Source organism: Rhinolophus sinicus, linkage group LG06 (genome assembly GCF_036562045.2).
Source record: "Rhinolophus sinicus isolate RSC01 linkage group LG06, ASM3656204v1, whole genome shotgun sequence".
Classification (NCBI taxonomy): Eukaryota; Metazoa; Chordata; class Mammalia; order Chiroptera; family Rhinolophidae; genus Rhinolophus; species Rhinolophus sinicus.
The window spans coordinates 80,385,382-80,406,271 of record NC_133756.1 but is presented as its reverse complement, the minus strand read 5'-3'; the positions used below and the strand labels follow the sequence as shown (position 1 = coordinate 80,406,271).

The 20,890-nt window shown below is 49.7% G+C and overlaps 1 long non-coding RNA gene across 9 annotated transcripts in view; it reads left to right on the top strand.

Annotated features, from left to right (window-relative positions):
- Nucleotides 1-20,890, top strand: part of LOC109437220 (uncharacterized) — a 234,836-nt gene that overhangs the window by 134,340 nt on the left and 79,606 nt on the right. The window lies entirely within an intron of this gene.

The following is a 20,890-nucleotide window of genomic DNA, read 5'->3' as shown; positions in this document are numbered from 1 at the left end:
GGGTTTAGTTTTTTGATCCAATCTGCTACTCTGTGCCTTTTTATTGGTGAGTTCAGTCCATTTACATTTAGGGTGATTATTGATATGTGAGGATTTCCTGTCATTCTATCCTTAGTTTTCTGGTAAGGTTGTGTCTCCATTGTTTCTTTGCCTTTTGTTGTTGTCTATTATTTCTGTGTGGTGGTATTCTATGATGTTTCCCTCTGTTTATTTCAGTATATATTTCAATTCTGGATTTATTTTGAGTGGTTACCCTTAAGTTTATGTAAAAGAAAGTTTGATATTTAGAGTATTCCATTTTCTTCAGCACGCTTACTTTCTCCATTCCCATATTCGGTTCAGGCCTTTACTCTCCCCTTTTTGAGTTTTGGTTGCCACAAATTGTCCCTGTTGATGGTGGTCGAATAGCCTCCTTTAGTATTTCTTGTAGTGCAGGTCGTGTATTAGAAAATTCCCTCAGCTTCTGTATGTCTGGAAAGGTCTTTATTCCTCCTTCATATCTAAAGGATATCTTTGCTGGATATATTATTCTTGGCTCATGGTTTCTCTCTTTCAATAGTTTGAATATTTGATTCCACTGTTTCCTGGCTTGTAGAGTTTCTGCTTAAAAATCTGATGATAATCTAATGGGCTTTCCTTTGTAAATTACCGTCTTCTTTTCCCTGGCTGCCTTGAGGATTCTTTCTTTGTTGTTGATTTTAGACAGCTTCAATACAATGTGCCTTGGAGAAGGTCTGTTGGGATTGAGGTAACTAGGTGTTCTATTTGCTTCTTGGATTCGAGGGTCCAGTTCTGTCCACAAATTTGGGAAGTTCTCATCGACAATTTGTTTGAATATATTCTCTGTTCCCTTCTCTCTTTCTTCTCCTTCTGGTATGCCCATTATTCTTATATTGCTCTTTCTGATGGAGTCAGAAAGTTCTTGTAGAGTTCTTTCATTTCTTTTAAGTCTCAAGTCTCTTTCTTCTTCAATTTGTGTCATTTCCAGGTTTCTATCTTCGATGTCACTGATTCTTTGCTCCATCTGGTCAACTCTACTACCTAAGCTGGTTATTTCATTCTTAATTTCTTCTATTGAGTTCTTAATCTCCAGAAATTCTATTTGGTTCTTTTTAAGATTTCAATCTCTTTCGTAAAATGCTCATGCTGTTCTTTGATTGAGTTTCTGAGTTCCTTTAACTGCCTATCTGTGTTTTCTTGTATCTCGTTGACTGTTTTCAGAACTGCAATCTTGAATTCTCTGTCATTTAAGTCACATATTTCTGTATCTTTAAGTGCCTTCTCTGGAGATTTTTCACTTTCTTTCTGAGCTATCTTGTTGCCTTGGTTATTCATGGCGATTACTGGTTTACTATTTCTCTTTCTAGACATCTACAGGAGTGACTTCTGCAACAGGTTGATAGAAAGCGGTCTTTCTTTTGTTTGCCAGTACTTGTTGGTAGAATGTTTTATTATTTCTCCAACTGCAACTTATTTTTCTTCTCCCACACAGTAGTGCTATGTTTTCTCTGCACTATTCCAACTTCTCACACAATGGGGATTCCTGGGAGACGGGCTTCTCCTCTGTTAATAGTTCGTCTAGGTCACAGGGCGCAGTGTCCCGGTGGGTATGCGGAGAGCTTTTGATGTTCGAAAGCTCTTCCAGCTGCTGATTCAGAGCCCGTATATTTCAGCAGTTCTGTTTACTCCTGCAGGGATCCGCCCAGATAGGTGGGGTCAGGGCGGGGTGAGTTGTGAGAGGTGGCCCAGAGCAATGGCGGCGACCACCACCACAGCCGGTCCTGCTTCCACAGCTCTCTCCCCTTTGCTGGAACTAGTTGGGCTGTGAATTTGTGTTTGCGGTCCACAGATCTCAAAACAGCAAATTTTCTGTTGTTTTGATCTGACACTGCTACTGTTTCGCTTCTAGCACCGGGCAGGTGGGGGCGGTGAGCTCTGGGAGGGAGGGGGCAGCTAGTCTCAGTGCCTAAGGCTCCGTTCTCTGCTCGGCAGTGCGGGCTTAAACCACCGTTTTCAGCCTTTTTCCCTCAGTCTTTTCTCCGAGGTCTCTGCCGTGAGCGTTGGGTTCAGCCGTGTTATATGCTGTCCCCTCAGCCCTGTGGAGCCCTGGCGGAGCCCTAGCAGTCCGATCTCCCGCAGCTGCGGTAGCTCCGGGAAGCAGCGAGCTCGGCGCACTGAGCGAGGTCTGCGTCCTGCGCCCGCGCGGTTCCGTCTCCGCGCACTTCTCCCTTTCCTCCTCCCTCCACTCGCGCGAATCTCCCACCTGTAGGTGATTTTAGTCAGTAGTGGGCCTCTTCGTGTTGCTTGTCTGCTGTGCAGGGAGTCCTTTGTGGAGTTTTTGTTGTTCGATTCTTTGTAAATTCCAGGGGAGCTTTACAGAGGCTCACCTCACTCCGCCATTTTTCCGGAAGTCCCTATGTGGAATCTCTTATTTGATTTTCAAAATAATCTTATGAAGTAGGTACAATTAAAACGTCCATTTTCCTGGGGATATAATGTACAGCATGGTGACTATAGTTAACAATAATGTATTGTTTATTTGAAAGTTGCTAAGAGAGTAGATCTTAAAAGTTCTCATCACAATAATAAAAAATTGGGAACTATGTGTGGTGATGCATGTTAACTAGACTTATTGCGGTGAATATTTCACAATAAATACAAATATCGAATCGTTATGTTATACACCTAAAACTAATATAATGTTTTATGTCAATTATATCTCAGTAATAAAAATTAACAAGTTTTGAGGAGCCAATGTACAGGTGATTATGGTTAATAATACTATATTACATACTTGAATGTTGCTAAGAGAGTCAATCTTAAATGTTTTCACCACGAAAAAGAAATGGTAATTATGTAACAGGAAAGAAGTGTGTTAGCTAATGCTATGGTGGTAATTATTTTGTAATACATAAATGTATCAAGTCAATACCTTAAACTTACACAATGTTGTATGCCAACTATATCTCAATAAAGCTGGAAAAAAATGAAAAACAAAACAAAAACAAAAACAACCCCCCTCCTCCCATTTGTAGATAGGAAAACTGAGACTTAGAGAAGTCAATTAAGTTATTCAGGATCCCTCAGCTAGTCAGTGAAGGGACCAGGATTTGAAGGCCATCTTTGGACTCTGACCCTGGAGGCCATACCTTGAACCACTGATGGCACCACACCTTCAGAACTTGAGCTGTGTGGTGGGGAGGTGGGTATGGTGCTGCTCATAACCTTGGGTGTTCAAGGAAGTCTTCCCAGATGGAGTGACATACAAACTTCTGTTACTCCTGGAGGAGGGGAGGTAAGAAGGCACTGTGTGGAAGGGATTTTATGAGGATGGGTGTGAAGAAGAGACTGGTGCTCCAGGAGAGAGGGAACAGCATATGCAAAGGCCCAGAGCACCTACCCTGTGCCTTACCTGCTTGGTGCCAGGTCAGAAGATGGAAATACTTACCCTGTAGGACAATAAGCAACTCAAGGAAAAGGGCTATTCTGACTCACCTGTATATTCCTAGCACCCAGCCTGGTATCAGGCACATAGTAGGGCTCACAAATATTTCTGGACTGGGGAACTTTAAGGGGAGGTGCTTTGTGACGAGGAAGAGGGACTGAGCTGGGAAACTTTGCTTCACCCCTTCTTGGCTGCACTTTCCCTCGTGCCTTGGGAGATGTTCCAGGAAAGTGAGCCCACACCCTTCCCGTAAGCCCTAGGGTGCTGCCCTTCAACATGGTGTCTAAATATTCAGCCAGCAGCTCCTAACCTTTTTGAGACCATTCATGCCTTTCAATTGCTTGGGAAAGCATTTCCTGAAGAAAATGTACACACCACACCCACGGGATTCGATGTGGAGTGTCCTGGAGGCCCTCACCCCCAGGGCCCACCTGCACGGTTGCCTCATGTGAAGTCCAGAACTCCCGCTCTCCCCTCTCCCTCTTGACTCTGATACCTGCTGGGTCAGGAGACCCAGCCCCATCTGGAAAAACTCCAGACCAGTCTCAGCCTCTCTCCTGTGCCCACAGCTGGGCCCAGAATAGACTGCTCCCAGCTCACAGTCCATCCGGCCCTATTTCCTAACTCAGGCTTCTAGACCCTGAACTACAGGGGCCACTGTCTCCTGGGCCCCTTTCATCAGCCTGCTTTGCCTTGCTCCTGCTGCTCCCTTTCTCTTCTACTTCTGTCAGCTGCCTGGGGAAATAGAGAGTAGGGTTTCCAGGCAGGATTTCCCACCCGGTCTCAGGAATTTTTTTCGCTTTCCTATTTCTGAATCCCAAGAAAAGTTGTCCAGGATATCAGGAAAATCGACTCCTTGAACCCAGTAATACCCATAATGGGAAATAAACATACTACTCACAGCTTAGCTCTTAGATATTTTTCCTACTTATTGCTAGGGTTTCCGGGTGGGAATTCCCACCCATTCTCGGGATTGCCCCCTTCCCCCCTCCCACTTTTCCATTCCATTCCTGAATCCCGAGAAAAGTTGGTCGAGAAATCGAGAAAATCGGCTCCTTGAACCCAGGTGGTTGGTAGTATCGGCCGTCACTTTGTGGAAACGATTCATCGTGGAGAACAGAAAACAGTTTATATCTCAGGATTCGGGAACTGGAAAGCGAAAAAAAATCCTGAGAACGGGTGGGAATTCCAGCCTGGAAACCCTAATCGAGAGTATCCAGGATCTCCAGTGGGAATGGCCTCCATTCCTGACCCAGGCTCAACCAGCCCTGCCCTCCTTCCCTTTCCCTCCCTTTCTGTACTACAATGTACGTGATTGTCCAGTCACTTGCACATTCAACTACTTCCGTGACAAAAGTTTTTAAAAATGTCATTGGGACTTCTGTTTTCTCGTCAGTGCTCTCCTGTGTTCATTCTCCATTCTGGTCTGCTTAGACGGCATCATTTCTATCATTCTCTTGCTGACCTTGTCACTTGCTCCTGCTGAGCCAAACCCCTGCCCTAGGAGGCCTTGGGCAGAATCTTCTCCAACAACCAGTGTGGTTGCTCTCTGTGCGTGCTGTTGTCAATATGTGCATTTCCCTCCCTCTTTCCCACTTGTGCTCCCAAATCCCTACCCTCCTCACTCTCAGGGCTGTTTTCCACTTCCCAGAGATCAAGGGACATGGACTCTGAACAGGACCACAGACAGGAGCGGGGAGCAGGAGGAGCAGGAGCAGGGAAGACTCTAAAGGTGAGGGGTACTCAGCAGTACTCAGCAGTGCTCCAGCATGGACTGCTCCCCCAAGGGCCTTAACTCCTCCTCTGGATACTTCGTACTGGCCAGTGAGACAGGGGACTTGGATGCCCCATGTGGGGCTGGTTGCAAGAGAACAAACTTTGTCTTTTGATCCCTCACCTCCGAGGAAGGTAGACTAAACAGAACCAGTAGGAGAATTCCCCCACATGGGGCAGGGGTAGGCAGCCCTGCAGACCCAGCTGCCCTCTGTCCTGCACTGGGCCCTGTAAGCTGCTGGAGGAAATTGTGCCTTTGGGTAGTGGGCTCATTCTTATTCAGCATCACATCATGGCTGTCACCTGGGTGGGCAAAACCTGCGTACAAGGCCTGCTGTGTGTCGCTATGGTGACTTTTTCAAACCTCCAACTCTTCCCCCTCACCAACTGAGTTCAGCTCAGTGGGGCCACCACCTACTGGAAGTTTCCATATGGAGCCCTCTTACCTTGTACCTACCCCCCCCCCCCCCGAGAGACCCCTCTGCCCACCTCGGCTCCACCTTCCGCTTGAATTATTGACGGCCACTTTTCTTGCCTGTTATCTTCATTTTGTCCCCTTCTCCTGGCTTCTTCCCAAAAGTATGTAAACATCTACAGACTTCCTCCATCTTAAAAATATTTTTTGAATCTTCTCTCTGCCTTCTTCCACTTCACAGACAAGCTTCTTGAAAATGTGGTCTGTATTGACTGCCTCCATTTCTTCTTCTCTGTACCTTGAGAGCCACTCTGACCTGTGCCATTCTTTCACAAGTCTACAAAACCAGTCTTGCCAAGATGACCCATGGCCTCCATGTCACCAGACCAAATATATCCTCTGTAGTCCTTTCTACAACTCTTAGCAGTTTGGTAATAACCTACTATTTCCTTCCTCTTGAAACATCCTCTTTCCTCAGCATGCAGGACACATTCCTCGCTGGGCTACTTCTTAGTCTCCTATGTCAGTCTGGTCATGTCTGCTGAGCCATGAACTCTGTGGTTCCTCCAGACTTAGGTCCAGCCTGGAGCCCTGCCCACATACTACCCAGCACTGTCTTCTGTTCCCAGGACTCCAGTCAAGTGTGAGCCAGTCAAGACTTGAGCATTCCAGATAGCCCATGAAGCCACCTGTCTGTCTGACAGTTCCCCTGAGATATTTCACAGGGATCTAATACTCAGTGTGCCCAAATCCCAATTCCTGATTTTCTTCCCCAACCTGTTTCTCTGCTAGCCTTCCCTCATCTCAGTAACCATGCACCGAGGAATCACCCCTGGTACCTCCTCTTTTTCTCTCTCCACATTCTATCTATGACCAAGCCCTATCCTTTCTTCCTTCTCAGGGTCTCACAGATCCAGCCACCCCTCTTCTCCCTGCTGTCCCCTCCTGTCCACACCCCCTCACTTCTCACCTAGACACCCTTCCCTGGAGCTCCCATAGCAGATGCTCTCTTCTTTGGCACTGCTCTATCCCACCCTGACTTCCCCAAATCTATTTACCTGATCACACCTCTCCTGCTAAAAAACTATGGATGGCTTCCCATTGCTGTCAGGGAAAAAAAAGCAAACCCCTATATGACATCCAGGGCCCTCCCTTCCCTGGGTGCTCTGCACCCAGCCTTCTGGCTTCATGCAGTCCCTGAATTCATCCCCTTGCCTGGAACACTTCTGCCACCCTGTCTGCCATCCACCACTGTGGCTAGGAGTTGGTCAGTGAGCACTCCAGTATGGGGCTTACTGGGTAGACACAGAGGAAGCGAGAGGCACAGCTTGGAGTTTGTGACAAGGGTGAAGGTGATGGATGACCGGGACATTGCCCAGGGAATGAGGGACATGCTGATGAGCAGTGCTTGGACTCGAGAGTGGGGGCAGATTTGACTGGAGGTGAACTGGGTTGAGGATGGTTGAGGCTGGCTAAGGTGTGCTGGCTGTGTGCAGTGCTCACTCCCTTATGGAGCTCAGGAGTCAGCATTGGGCATGTAGGACGTTAGGTGCCTGAAGATATCCAAGGGAAGATCAGGAGAAGGCAGGTAGATAAACTGATCTAGTACCCAGGAGAAAGATCTAGGCGTAAGACTTAATTTGACTAGAATAAAGGCTAGGTCTGGGAGTGGATGTGGCCACTCAGGAAGCATGTATAAAGGAAGAAGAGAAGAGGCCCAAAATGGAGCTCTGAGAAATACCCACACTTAACAGGAGCGTCATTAGAGGAGGAGCGTCTCTGAGTTTTCTCATCTGTAAAGTGGGTATAACAACATGAGCTGCTGTAAGGATTAGGTAACATGAAGTATATAAAGTGTTTGACACAGTATTGGTATTCATCGATGAATCTTGTATGTATTACATGTTTCCACAGTGGCCTTCCTCCTGGGTCATGTTGGTTTATGAACAGCCCTTCAGAAGATGTTATCAGAGACTTAGATTTTATTGCTGCTGACTGCTTTCCTAACCAGATATTACGTTCTGTGAATGCAGCCCAAGGTTGCATTTGTGTTTTCAACCCTGCAGGCTTCTGCTAAGCCATAACCTCTGTGAAGGAGGCTTTGAATCCAAGAGCCCACAAGGTAAGATGTAAAGGAGGTGACCAGGCCTTCTGGCAGGAGCTGAGGGCAGTTCTCAGACCTAGCATATGCTCATGCCATTTATTGGAAAGAGAAGAAAATTGGCAACCATTCCCAGACCCCACCATTTAGTGCTCTGGGCTTCCTAGGCAGGTGTTGGGGAGGGAGGATGTGAAAGGAAGGGTAGGTTTGAGGAGCTGCTGGGATGATGAACGAAGGGTGAAGTCTCCAGGTTAGGGTGTGGATGCTCTGGGTCCCTACATCCAAGTGTTTTACACCTTTCAGTGAGGCTGGGGCATGTCTGCCGCCTCTGATGAATGGATGGCGTCTAACTTTGATCATCTTTGGGAAGCTGGACTCCTGACCTTTAGGGGCAGGGATGGAGTGCCTAGAACAACACCGCCCCCTCGTGACCTGCTCTGCAAATGCAGTCCGTAGATGTTCCCCAGTTCTTACAGCTGTGCTTGGGCACCCCACCTCTGGTGAGGTCCCGTAGGCTGCCTCTCATTAGCCGAAAGACTTTCTAGTCCTTGGCTGTCTGTGGCAGCGTGGCAGTCTGTCCCAGCTGCGTGTGGCATATGTTGGCTGCTGCTGCCCCGTGTACATCTGTCCTGCCGGCTTGTAGCTGTGATCAGCATCTCCTGTCTCTCTTGCCGTCAGTCTCAACCTCACTCTCTGCCTGAGTCTCTGTTTCTGCATCTTTTTCTGTCCCTGACTCATTGCCTGTCCCCCTCCATTGTCCCTGTGTCCTGGAACTGGAGTCATGGCTACCCTCCCCCAACATTGGACTGATTGGACTGATTCTTGGGAAAGACTGGGCTTTTCATCTTTTTCCATGATGAGGCAGGAACTTCTGGAGGGATGAGGGCTCAGGCCCCATCCAGCAGTGACCTCAGAGGATGCAGGAGGTCAGAGGGCCTCAGGTGGGCTGAGGACTGTGACAAAAGATTTTCCAAAACATGTTCATGGGACTGGCTGGGGCTGGGCACATTCCAGTGAATGTTTAGGAAGAAGACTGAGCGCCTGGTGGCCACCAGCACGGAGCTGTGCTGTAAGGCTGTTTGGGCTGCTGCCTGTGTGCAGGGCTTTCCTACTCTCCGCAGTTTTCACCAGGCTTTCTGTTGCCTCAGAGCCTTTGCACAAACTGTTTCTCCTTCTTGGAATCGTCTTCCTCCTGCGGCCTCACCTCAGAAACCACTTGCTAGTAGTGTCCCCTGGTATACACTGTGTGAGACGGGACCTCCCACCCCTTCTGTGCCACAGCAGCAGCTTCTGCTTCGTTAGCATTCCCGGGTTTCACACCCTCCGCTTGTGTGTCTATTGCTGTATCACCAGTGTCTGGCCCTTTCTGGTCTCAGTTAATACTTGTAAAGAGAAAATTGTGGAGTCCCACCTGGCCCCACCAAATGTTGCCTCCTCCTCAATGCTTCCCTTTCCCTCTCCGCTTCCATAGCTTTTAGGGCTGTGCTGTCCAATATAGAAGCCATTAGTCACATGTGACCAGTTACATTTAAAGTAAAATTAAACTAAATTCACTTCCTCCGTCACACTAGCCACATTTCAAAAATGCTCAGTGTCCATGTATGGCTAGTGGCGGCTGACAGTACTGGAGAGCAGATGTAGAACATTAGCATCATGACAGAAAGATGTGTTGGTCAGCGCTGTCGTAGAACGATCTTTGGAAACCATTCTTTTCCTCAGATTATTTCCCCTTCTCAAAAGGCGACTGGAGCCATGATGGGCCCCTGTTGGGTGATATATGTTTGTTGGATGGGTGGATGGAGGGACGGATGGTGGTGGCTTGCCTCGTGGGGGCTTCTGGGCTGGCCAGGGGAGCTGTGTCATTGGTCTGTGGAGATGTTGTTCTGCTTCAGGGTCTGCAAGTGAACAGAGGGACTTTGGTCCTGAGGTAGAAAACTTGACCTTATTGGTGGCCATCGGGGATTTGGGGATGCAAGAGTTGGGGTTCTGGCAGGTAATGTGATGGACTGAAGGGCAGACTTAGAGCCTCATGTTTTGGGGAGGGCACTGGGCTGTGCCGTAGGGTGGAAGCAGCCAAGGTGGCTGCAGACAAATGTTGGAAGGGGTGGCCGGGTCCAGGCCTTGGGGATAGCTGCTGGGCCCCTCTGCAGACCTGAGCCCTGAGACAGGAGTGAGGGCCCGGGAGAGGGGTGGGGCAGCTTCAAGGCTGGAATCTAGCCCAGCTCAGGACAGAAGGGAGTCGGGACAGGCCTAGGAAGACCCCCTCCCCACCCCAATCTCTCACCTCAGCAGCTGGGCTTGGACAGTCATGGAGGTCGGGGTCAGAGCAGGGATCTGTCCATGCAGGAACAGGAGCTCAGTGATGGCCTCTGTTCTGTCCCTGTGAGCTCTGCTCCACTTAGTACCTCAGAAGGCTCCAGGCAACAGTCCTGCCTTGCTCGGGCTGCTCTGAGGGGAAAGGGACTTGCCCACCCCTAGGCAAGAGGGAAGACAGTCAGGTGGTCAGGGCCCCCCAACATACATGTGTATGCACACGCTCACATTTACACAAATATACACACACTCTCATTCTCACAAACACACATTCATTTGTACATTCACAGACATACTCACATATACAGAAACACACACACACACACACACCAATCCCTTTAATTACTCCCAGTGCTACCAGGATAATCTGTGATTTTGTCTGACAAGCTTGGAACTGGCCTCCAGGAGACAGGACGGGTGGGGATTTGCACCCACATCTGACCCACACCCAGAGTGAAGCGCCAGTTAATGGCCGCAGGGATGCTGAGGGAGTTAGAGGAGGCCTTGCCGACCTGCAGAGGGAGCAGCGCTCCGAGGAGGCAGACCTGAACCTGGCCTTGGAATTTGGGTTTAGGGATGGGTGGGGTGGGTGGGGACTTTCATGTGCATAGATGGGGAGCAGCAATGTGTCAGGGACAGTGGGAGGTGGAGAAGACATAGGTGGCCCACATGGGTCAGGTAACACCCTCTCCTCTTCCCCATTTGTTCTGTTTATTCCTGACCTGCTTTTCATTCCCCCTGGTTTCTCAGCATCTTTGTGCCAGAGGCCCCAGAAGTTCCTAGAAACTCTCTGTCAGGTCTGGAAGAGGTGGTGGGAGAAGGGCTGCCTGCTTGCCAGCTGTCTGTGGGGTTCTCTGAGTTGGCAGCCCAAGGGATGGCGATACCTATGGGCAGCCCAGAACAGGGAGGAAGAGGGGCAGGGTAGAGGGAGGCCGGGGGTACTTTTTGCCCAAACCCTCTGTGGGGGAGTCGCTATGTCTCAGCATGGCTGTGTGGTATGGGGTGGCAGGAGGGATAACCTTCCTGAGGTTCTCATGTTGGTCACGGGTCTGCTGGCAGCTGGAGTTCTCCCAGGGACCGTGGAGCTCCCCAGCATTCTGCTAGAGATCAGGGCCCTGGCACTCACACAGAGAGCTCCTAAATACATCCCAGGGAAGGGAAGGGGAAGTACTCAGGGGGTGACCTTGGGTACATGAGAGGACAAGTGGCCCAGGCCCTTTTTGTTTTGGTGGGTCACGTGGACGTTCTTTTGAAGGCTGAGGCCTGCCCTTGTCTGGCTGTGTGACCCTGAGTGATGGGACTAGACTCTCACCTCGCTGCGAGGCTCTGTTAAGAAGTGAATGGAAGAGTTATAAGTGATGAGGGACTGTGCAGGGGGTGGAGGTGCCATGCAAGGTGGAAAGCTCAGGAGCTGACTGTGAACCCCGCTGGTGGAGTCTAACCCAGAGCCCCTTGAATCACAGAGTTGGCTCTGAAGCTGAGGCTGGAAGCCCAGGGGTGGGTTGGATGGGGTGGGGGTCCATTTGAGTTCTAGCTCAGGATCCTCATGTCACCCAGAGGTGAGGGAACATGGTAGAGAGGCCTGGGTTTGGGACCTGGTCCCAACTGGCAACCTAGGCCCTGTCACTGGCCTCTCTTGGCCTTAGTTTCCTCATCTGTGAAGAATAGGGATGCTATTACCTTGTGAGGCCATGTGAATCCATGTGTAAAAGTGCCTGCCTTACCTCTCCCCTCCTCTTCCCACTTGATCTTTGTCCCGCAGGCTGCCCTGGCATGTTCTAGGCTGGGTAACAAAGACTGTAGAAGGGCTCCCTCTGGCTGGGGCAGCACATGGAGATGGGGAGACACTGCTCAAGGCCTCCCCCTAACCTCCCCTGTGTCTGTGAATCACTGACAGGCTCACCTGGTCAGCCATGCCACATGGTGCTACCACGGGCCACCTACATGGCTGTGCCCTCTTCTCCACCTGTGGCAGTTGTCTGGGTGACAAGTCTTTCGATTTGGGGGACAAGAACAGCTTCCTTGGTTCCCCCTGACATCCAGCTGTGAAGGGGTGTCCCTTGGGGAGCCCAGGGACCAGTGTGTGGAAAATTGTTCCCCAGAGGAGCTTTGAGCCTTGTCCATTGGAATGTCAGCTGAAGAACCAGTCTATGCCTGTGGGTGGGTGAAACTTGAATTTCCAGCTGGTCTGAATGCCCTGGAGGAAAGACGTCAGGTGAGTTGTCCCACCTTCCTGCCCTGGCCCAATGTCTCACTCTTTGAGAGTCGCCCCAGTGGGATAAGCATTGGCTTCTTACCATACCTCAGTGCTGGTCCTGAAGTGGCTGTCAGAAGGCATCTAGTGCGCCCTGCGTTTTATGGAAGAGGAATCCAAGGCCCAGAGAAGAAAGCACCATGTGTGGGGAAGTGGGAGGACAGAGCAATTAATTCAACAAATGCATGTAGAACACTCCCTGTGCACCAAGTGTGTGACAAGTGTGTACAGGTGCTGGGGTTCTGGGTTGAGGAAGCCATAGTCTTGGCCTGGAGGGCATGTGACCCCATCACAGGACCCCGAACTGTGGGGAGAATGAAGCGGGTGAGGCCAGCCTGGCTGTGGTGGCAGCTTTTTCAGGTCAGCTGGGCAAGGCACTTAGTCTTTTGTGCCTCCTTCTTGTTTGCTTATGTTTTTAAAATCTGCTATGAAGTAAAAATAGTAATAATATGGAACCCATAAGGTTGTTTCAAGTGCATATATGAAGTGTCTAGAATAGTGCCTGGTACACAGTAGGTGCTATACTAGTGCTCGCTATTATCATTATGGCAGCTGCCTCCCCGCCTTTGGTATCTTTGATTTTAGTGTATTGATTAGATACCTTCCTCCGGGAAATGTGGGGGCAGGAACAGCTGTGTAAGAGGAGGAGCAGGAGAGGCTGGAGGCTGGAGGTGTCCCTGCTCTCCCCTGGCCAGAGGTGGGGAGGGCTAGGCCAAGAAAAAGCCAACCAGGACCCGGCCTGCTCAGTTACAAGTTCAAAAAACATAGAAACATCAAATAAACAATGAAAGTCCCCCTCTGAAACTCATTAGATCCTTTTAACCCCCTCAACCCCTTTTGCAAATCTTAATTAATCTACTCCTTAAGATAAAACACCATTAACAATCTAAATTGCATTCTTTCTAGACCTTTCATATATTTTAATAACCTAAATATGCACACATAAATACTATTTTTGTTTTTTAAAAAACAAAGAAAATTACATTACATTATGCTCATTGTTCTGCTACCTGACTTTTTCTACGTAACGGCGTGTCTCAGAAACCCTTTCATGTCACACGTGGGTTCCTCACTGTCTTTCCCGCCTTCCATAGCATGGGGAGAGCTCACCTTCTCCCCAGCAATGGACATTTGGTGGCTGCCAATCTTTTCTATTACTAACAATGCTGCTGCAAACCTCCTGGTTCATACATACATCTTGTGTCCACATGCAGTGTTTCTGAGGCTAAATTTGCCAAGATGAACCACAGAGTGAAAGCAAATATGCATTTACGACTGTGAAGGCTAGCCTATGGGCATCTTTAGGGTTTGCTCACGCAAACCGCCATGTGTGTACCTGCATGTTCAGGGACCAGGAGAGCCCCTGTTGTGTGGGGAGCACAGTTCCCATGACCCAAGTCCCCACACTCTCAAGACTGTTGGGGCCACATGGTGTGGGACTCCTTAGCACTCTTACTGCTCTTCTGCTTTCCTCACATGGGCCTCAGCTCCCCTGCACAATCCTACTAAATGTCCCTAGTTCATTCATTTCCTCTTTCTCTTCCATTTTGTACCTTCACTCTTCCTGGAGCCTCCCTCTCAGCTGATGACCTCACTTCCTGTCTCACTGAGAACACAGAAGCCACCAGGAGAGAATGTCCACAATCACCAACCACCACACCCAACTGCCCACCTGCATCATTGCCTGTCTTCTTCCTCTTTCCTGGGGCCAAAGCAGCCCCTTATTTTACACAACCAGATCTTTAAAAAAAATTACCATTAGGATATAATTCACAAAGCATAAAATTCACCATTTTAAAGTGTACAATTCAACAGTTTTTAACATAGCCGTAGAGTAGTACAACCATCACCATTACCTGATTCCATCACCCCAAATGAAACCCTGTGCAGTCACTCCCCATTCTTCCTTCCCCCAGACTCTGCCAACCACTAATCTATGTTCTGTATGGAAAAATCTAGTCTGTTCTGGACATTTCATGTAAATGGAATCACACAGTATGTGGCCTTTAGTGTCTGGCTCCTTTCACTGAGCGTAGTGTCGGGATTCATCGTGTTGTAGTGTGTACCAGGACTTCACTCCTTTTTATGACTGAATAATATTCTGCAGTGTGGAGAGACTGCATTTTGATTACCCACTTATTAGCTGATGGGCATTTGGGTTCAGTCTTTTGGCTATTATGAACAATGTTGCCATGAACATTTGTGTACTCCTTTTTGTGGCCATATGTCTTTATTTCTCTTGGGTATACCTAGGAGTGGAATTGCTGGGCATATGGTAACTCCATGTTGAACTTCTTGAGGAATTGCCAAACTGTTTTCCAAAGTGGGTGCACCATTTTTCATTCCCACCAGCAGTATATGAGGGTTCTGATTTCTCCACATCGCCCCCAACACTTGTAACTATCTTTTTGATGCTAGCCACACTAGTGGGTGTGAAGTGCTATCTCATTGTTCTCCCCTGCTCAGGGACAAGTGCTTTCCTGATTCTCCCCTACCTCTCCTTCAACAAGTTTTTCTCTTTCTACCCAATCACCCCCATCAGCATACAAGCAGATTCTTATTTTTTCCCACCTTAAAAAACCCCAAACCTCTTTTAACCCCACTTCCCCTCCCGCTACCATCCCATCTCTCTCCTTCCTTTTACAATAAAAGTCCACAAAAACATTGTCTCAACTTGTCTCTAATACGTCTCCTTTCATTCTTTTTTTTTTTTTAAACAGGACTTTATTGGGGGAACAGTGTGTACTAGGACTTTTTTTCCAAGTCAAGTTGTTGTCCTTTCAATCTTAGTTGTGGGGGGCACAGCTCAGCTCCAGGTCCAGTTGCCATTGCTAGTTGCAGGGGGCACAGCCCACCATCCCTTGTGGGAGTCGAACCGGCAACCTTGTGGTTGAGAGGACACGCTCCAACCAACTGAGCCATCCGGGAGCAGCTCAGCTCAAGGTGCTGTGTTCAACCTTAGTTGCAGGGGGCAGAGCCCACCATCCCTTGTGGGACTCGAGGAATTGAACCGGCAACCTTGTGGTTGAGAGCCCACTGGCCCATGTGGGAATCGAACCGGCAGCCTTCGGAGTTAGGAGCACGGAGCTCTAACCGCCTGAGCCACCGGGCCGGCCCCTCTCCTTTCATTCTTGCTTGCTCCTATTTCTATCAGGCTTTTGTCACTACCTTGTCACCAAAACTGTTCTTCTAAAAGTTGCCGGCAGCTTCTGCGTTGCTGTATCCAGTGGCCCTTTCTCAGCCCCGACTTGAGCATCAGCAGCTTTTGACCTGGTTGCTCACTCCCTCCTTTTTTGTGACTTGGGCTCCAGGACACCAGCCTCCTGATTCCCTGTCCTTTCCTGCCTCCTCCTCCACATTCTCCTGTGCTTTTCCATAGCATCTTCCTGACCTTGATAAGTCGAGGGCTTTGGGGTTCAGTCCTTGGTCCCTTCACTTTTCTTTCTACCCTTTTGGATCTCATGCAGTCCCAGGACTTTAAATGTCACCCAAGTGCTGACAACACCCAGATTCCAGCAGCTTCAGGCAGGACTTCTGCCCTGAGCTTCAGACTCATTTACCCAACTTTCCCCTGGACATCTAATAGTCAACTCTGACCTGACAAGTCCCAAATGAAGCATCCAGTTCCTCCCATCAAGCCTGCCAATCCCACATCTCAGTAAGGGCGCCATCCTTCTTTCTGTAGTTTAGACCAAAACCTTGGGTTCAGTCTTAACTCTTCTCTTCCCGTCGTACTCCAGCAAATCCTGCCACATTTCCCCACCCACCACCTCAGCTACCCCTGGGCCAAGCAACCACCATCTTTTGCTTGGAGGTTGCAGTGGCTTCCTAACCTGTGTCCGTATTTCTATTGACCCTCACTGTCTATTTTCAACACAGTGCCCGGAGAGATCCTTTTATTTTATTTTTAAATAAATTTTATTGGGGAATATTGGGGGACAGTGTGTTTCTCCAGGGCCCATCAGCTCCAAGTAGTTATCGTTCAATCTAGTTGTGGAGGGTACAGCTCAGTTCCAAGTCCAGTTGCTGTTTTCGATCTCAGTTGCAGGGGGCACAGCCCACCATCCCATGTGGGAATTGAACTGGCAACCCTGTCATTGAAAGCTTGCACTCTAACCAACTGAGCCATCCAGCCACCCCTCTGGAAGCTCAGCAGCAGCTTGTTGTCTTCAATCTAATTGTGGAGGGCGCAGCTCACTGGCCCATGTGGGAATCGAACCAGCAACTCCATCACTCAGAGCTCGCGCCCCAACCAACTGAGCCATCCAGTCGACCCCAGCGAGATCCTTTCAAAACGCAAGCTGGGAGCCGGCCCGGTGGCTCAGGTGGTTGGAGCTCCGTGCTCCTAACTCTGAAGGCTACCGGTTCGATTTCCACATGGGCCAGTGGGCTCTCAACCACAGGGTTGCCGGTTCAATTCCTCGACTCCCGCAAGGGATGGTGGGCTCTGCCCCCTACAACTAAGAGTGAGCATGGCACCTTGAGCTGAGCTGCCGCTGAGCTCCCGGATGGCTCAGTTGGTTGGAGCGTGTCCTCTCAACCACAAGGTTGCCGGTTCGACTCCCACAAGGGATGGTGGGCTGTGCCCCCTGCAACTAGCAATGGCAACTGGACCTGGAGCTGAGCTGTGCCCTCCACAACTAAGACTGAAAGGACAACAACTTGAAGCTGAACGGCACCCTCCACAACTAAGATTGAAAGGACAACGACTTGACTTGGAGAAAAGTCCTGGAAGTGCACACTGTTCCCCAATAAAGTCCTGTTCCCCTTCCCCAATAAAATCTTTAAAAATAAATAAATAAATAAATAAATAAATAAATAAATAAATGGAAGTGTTGATGGAACTGTCATTAAAACAAACAAACAAACAAACAAATAAACAAAACGCAAGCTGGGTTATGCCATTCCTCTGCTCAACACCCTGAAATGAAGCCCCATTTCTCAGAGTCAAAGCCCTTGCAATGGTCTCCGAGCTCCTACCACTCTTGCATCCCTCCACTTAATCTCACTGGCCCTTTTTGGTTCCTCAGACACAGCAGGCACGGCTTGGCCTGTGCACTTGCTGTTCCCTCTGGAATGTTCCTGCCCAGAAATCTGCAGGCTCTCTTCCTCATTTCTTGCCAGACTTGACTCAAATGCCACCCCTCTGTGAGATCATACCGGACCACTCTATCTGAAATTGCAGCTTTCTGACTTGTTTTCCTAGGGCTTCCCCCTTTAACGTACTGTCTGTTTTATCTTTGACTGGTTTGTTTTTGTTTTCCCCACTAGAACGTAAGCCCATAAGGGCATGGATTTTAGTCTGTTTTGTTCACTACTGTTAACATAACGCCTGTCACACAGTCGGAGCTGAGTAAATATTTGCTGATGCCAGTGTTCTGGAAGTCCTTTCCGAGGCCCAACAGCCCCTGCTTGCTATGCCACGTGTAGCCAACAGGGGACGCTGTGACCACAGAAATGGCAGACTTCTGGCTTCTCAGCCACTTTTCTCAGAAATCTACTCCCATAGATGTCCCTGTTTCAGAGGTAAAATGCTGAAATGTGGGTTTGACAATGTATGTGCCTCCAAGGTCAGTCTTGTGCCCGTTTCTCATCTTCTTGAAGGATTCCAGAGAATCTGTGATTATTTCTGGGTTGATGAGGGTCACCAACCCTGCCTGCCACCCCAGATCCAGGCCCAGGTGATGAGGTGTCTGGAGTTAGGCAGCCAGCCTTTGGCAGGTGAATGGATTTGGGGACTCACAGGGAGCCCTGGGAGAGCGGTGGGACTTCCTCGCTCACCTCCTCTCTGCTGTCAGCCATAGGACCGATTCTGCAGTCCTGGGGCAGCGTCAAGCCCTGGGCCTGTGTCCATCTCTGACTGTTCTCAGCAGCCAGGAGAGCCTGTCTTTCCCTCCTCAGGAGGTGAGGAAAGTGAAGGCCCCTCAGCTCTGCGTTCTTGTTGCTTCTCACTACCAGCATGCGGAGACATGAACAGGGACCCTGGGCTCAGAACAGGCCCAATCCTGGCTCTGCCACTTGCCAGCTGGGTGACCTTGGCCAAGTTCCGAACCTCAGTTTTGTCATCTGTCCAGTGGGAGAGACATGTCCACCTCATTGTGGGGAAGGTTATGTGCTTATAAAACAGCTGTCTGGTTCTTGATTGGAGTAAGTGCTAGTTCCCATCTTGAAGACAGGTGGTGTGAGGACTGGCTGGGCACCGAGATCAGACCAGGAGAGACGGCTGCTCGCTGGGCCATTCATTGTCCATCCCCTTGTTCTAACACCTATGCAATGTACCTTCCATGTGCCCAGGGCTGTGTAGGGCTTTAGGGCACTGTAGGGACAAAAAAGGCTCTGCTCTGGCATTCAAGGAGCTAAGAATTAATGAAAGAGACAGGAACCTAAACCTACATGAAAAAAAGTTAAATAACAAATATGAGACAGAGTACAAGAGATGTCAGCAGGCTGCTCATCATGCATTGCCCTGCGAATGGGCCAGAAGGGAAATGCTGTGAGTCTGGTGCAGAGGTGCAGTGAGCTGTGTGGTCTGGGGAGGCCATGGTGAGCTCGGGGAAGGAGCAGCTGGAGGCCAAGTCTGGGTCTGGGATCAGTGTCCAGAAGCTGCTCCTGACTGGATCAGGCTGGAAAAGAGGAACAGGCTGGAGGAGTCCTGCTGCTCACCTGGGGCTACGGCAAGCATCAGCTGAGGCCACCTGAAGTTGGACCTGGCACTTGCCCAGGGAATGTTCCAAGGATGGTACTGCTGTCTGCAAACACGGAACAGAGCAGGGGGTGTCCTGTGCAAAGGGTACACTGCAAAAGCTATTTGGAGGTGAGGGGAAGGAGCCACCATCAGGATGGGGAGCTCCTTCCTGGGGAGGCGCTCATTAGGACACTTCAGATGTTGGAGCTGACGCCACCCTGCAGTACCCTGGCTGTGTGAGCACAATGAGGGGCATTGCAGTTCTTCCCTCAAAGTCCTAATGTGACTTCAAGAAACATAAAACTATCAAGAGCCTGTGAAAATGCTATAGATAGTGAATGATAAATAAAAGTAGAGGTCGTGAGCGCCGTCTCTTGGTGAGACCTCCGCCACCATGTCCAAGAAAACTATGGGCCTCTCCCCTCCCCCAGCACATTTTCCATGTTAAACCCAGCAAGAAGCCATCAGGATCCTGGGGCTAACATTTCTGAGGGCAGCAATAGCTATAGCACCATCCAACCCTTCCCTGTGTCTCAGAACTTGTGGTCCTCCATCCCTGCCAACATGCCTCAGAGCTATGTCAGCCTGTGCCCAACTTTCTATGCCCAATCTTAGATCGGATGCCCCTGACCTTCCCACCTTTCCTCTCCCTTATCCAGGTTCTTGCAGTTTCCCTGAGGAAGAAATTGAGGCAGCAGGAAAGAACCCAGGAGCCCCGATATACCCCTCCCCCCCACCAACTTTAGAGACACTGTACCTAGCAAAGCTCATTCTCTGAGTGTCTGGTCTCTGCAATACCATCTGCCAGGGAAGCTGCCATCTCATGTGGGTCCTGCAGGCATGGGACACAGAGGCCCAGGATGGTCTCTGCCTTCTCCCTGCCAGTCTCAGCTTGGAGCTGCTGTTCTGCCTGCATCCTTGCTTTGCCCAGCTGCCTGCCTGGCATAGAGGACTGTACTGGCCCCTCTGGGTTTGCAAGCTGGGGCAGCAGTTCGGAGGTGAGTCTATTTACTCCACTGCCCCTCCTTTATGGCATAAGGCAGAACACTCACTTAGATTAATTAATCTGCTGCCCAGCGTGCTCTTCCGACCCATCTTTTATTCATGGACAAATGGCGTTCTCCACTTTACCAGGACACAAGCATCAATATTTCATCCTTACTTCACCTGCCAGCTCCCTGCTCCCTCCTTCCTGCTTCCCACCCGCTCTAGGACCTAGAATGCTGGGCATGCTGACCTAGCCCAGGGCGTCATCACAGATATTCGTGCTGCCTTCTTCAGTTTCTTCACCTGTGGCTCGTCCGCCTGTGTTATTTTTGGCAGAGCCGGGGCCGAACCAGAAGCCTTTCTGAGTAAGTAAGCTGGAAAGGCAGAGGAAGCAGAGGGCCAAGACTGCAGGGAGGGTATGCGATCAGAATTCTGAGGGATAAGGGAGATATGCCCTGGGGTGGGGCGATTCTGTAGCTGGAACAGCCCGTCTTGTCACTGTATTTGCTGGGTTGTTGTCTGGATGAGAAATGAAGATTGTGCAGTGCCTGGCATGGATTCGGTCATAGTAAGCGCTCATTTTTCATCCCCTTCTAGACCAGGGTAACTTATTCATTTCTTTCCATTTCCTGTACCTCAGCAGTTGAATGAATGACTCGTTGAAGGAATGAAGTGATCCCAGCATTCAGGAGCACAGGTGCCACGTCCCGCCCTGCCCCTAGTCCTCCTTCTCCCCTTAGCTTCCAGCATCGCCAGGCTTCCATGTGGGTGCTCAGAGCCTTGGGAGCTGAACTTTGGATCTGGAGGAGCCCTAACCAGGGGCCAGTGCAGGGCTCTCAGCCTGGGTTTGTGGAGGCCTCCTGGAGGGGGCATGAACCCTGAAACACAAAATCAAGGGTGATATGATTGTGTGTGTG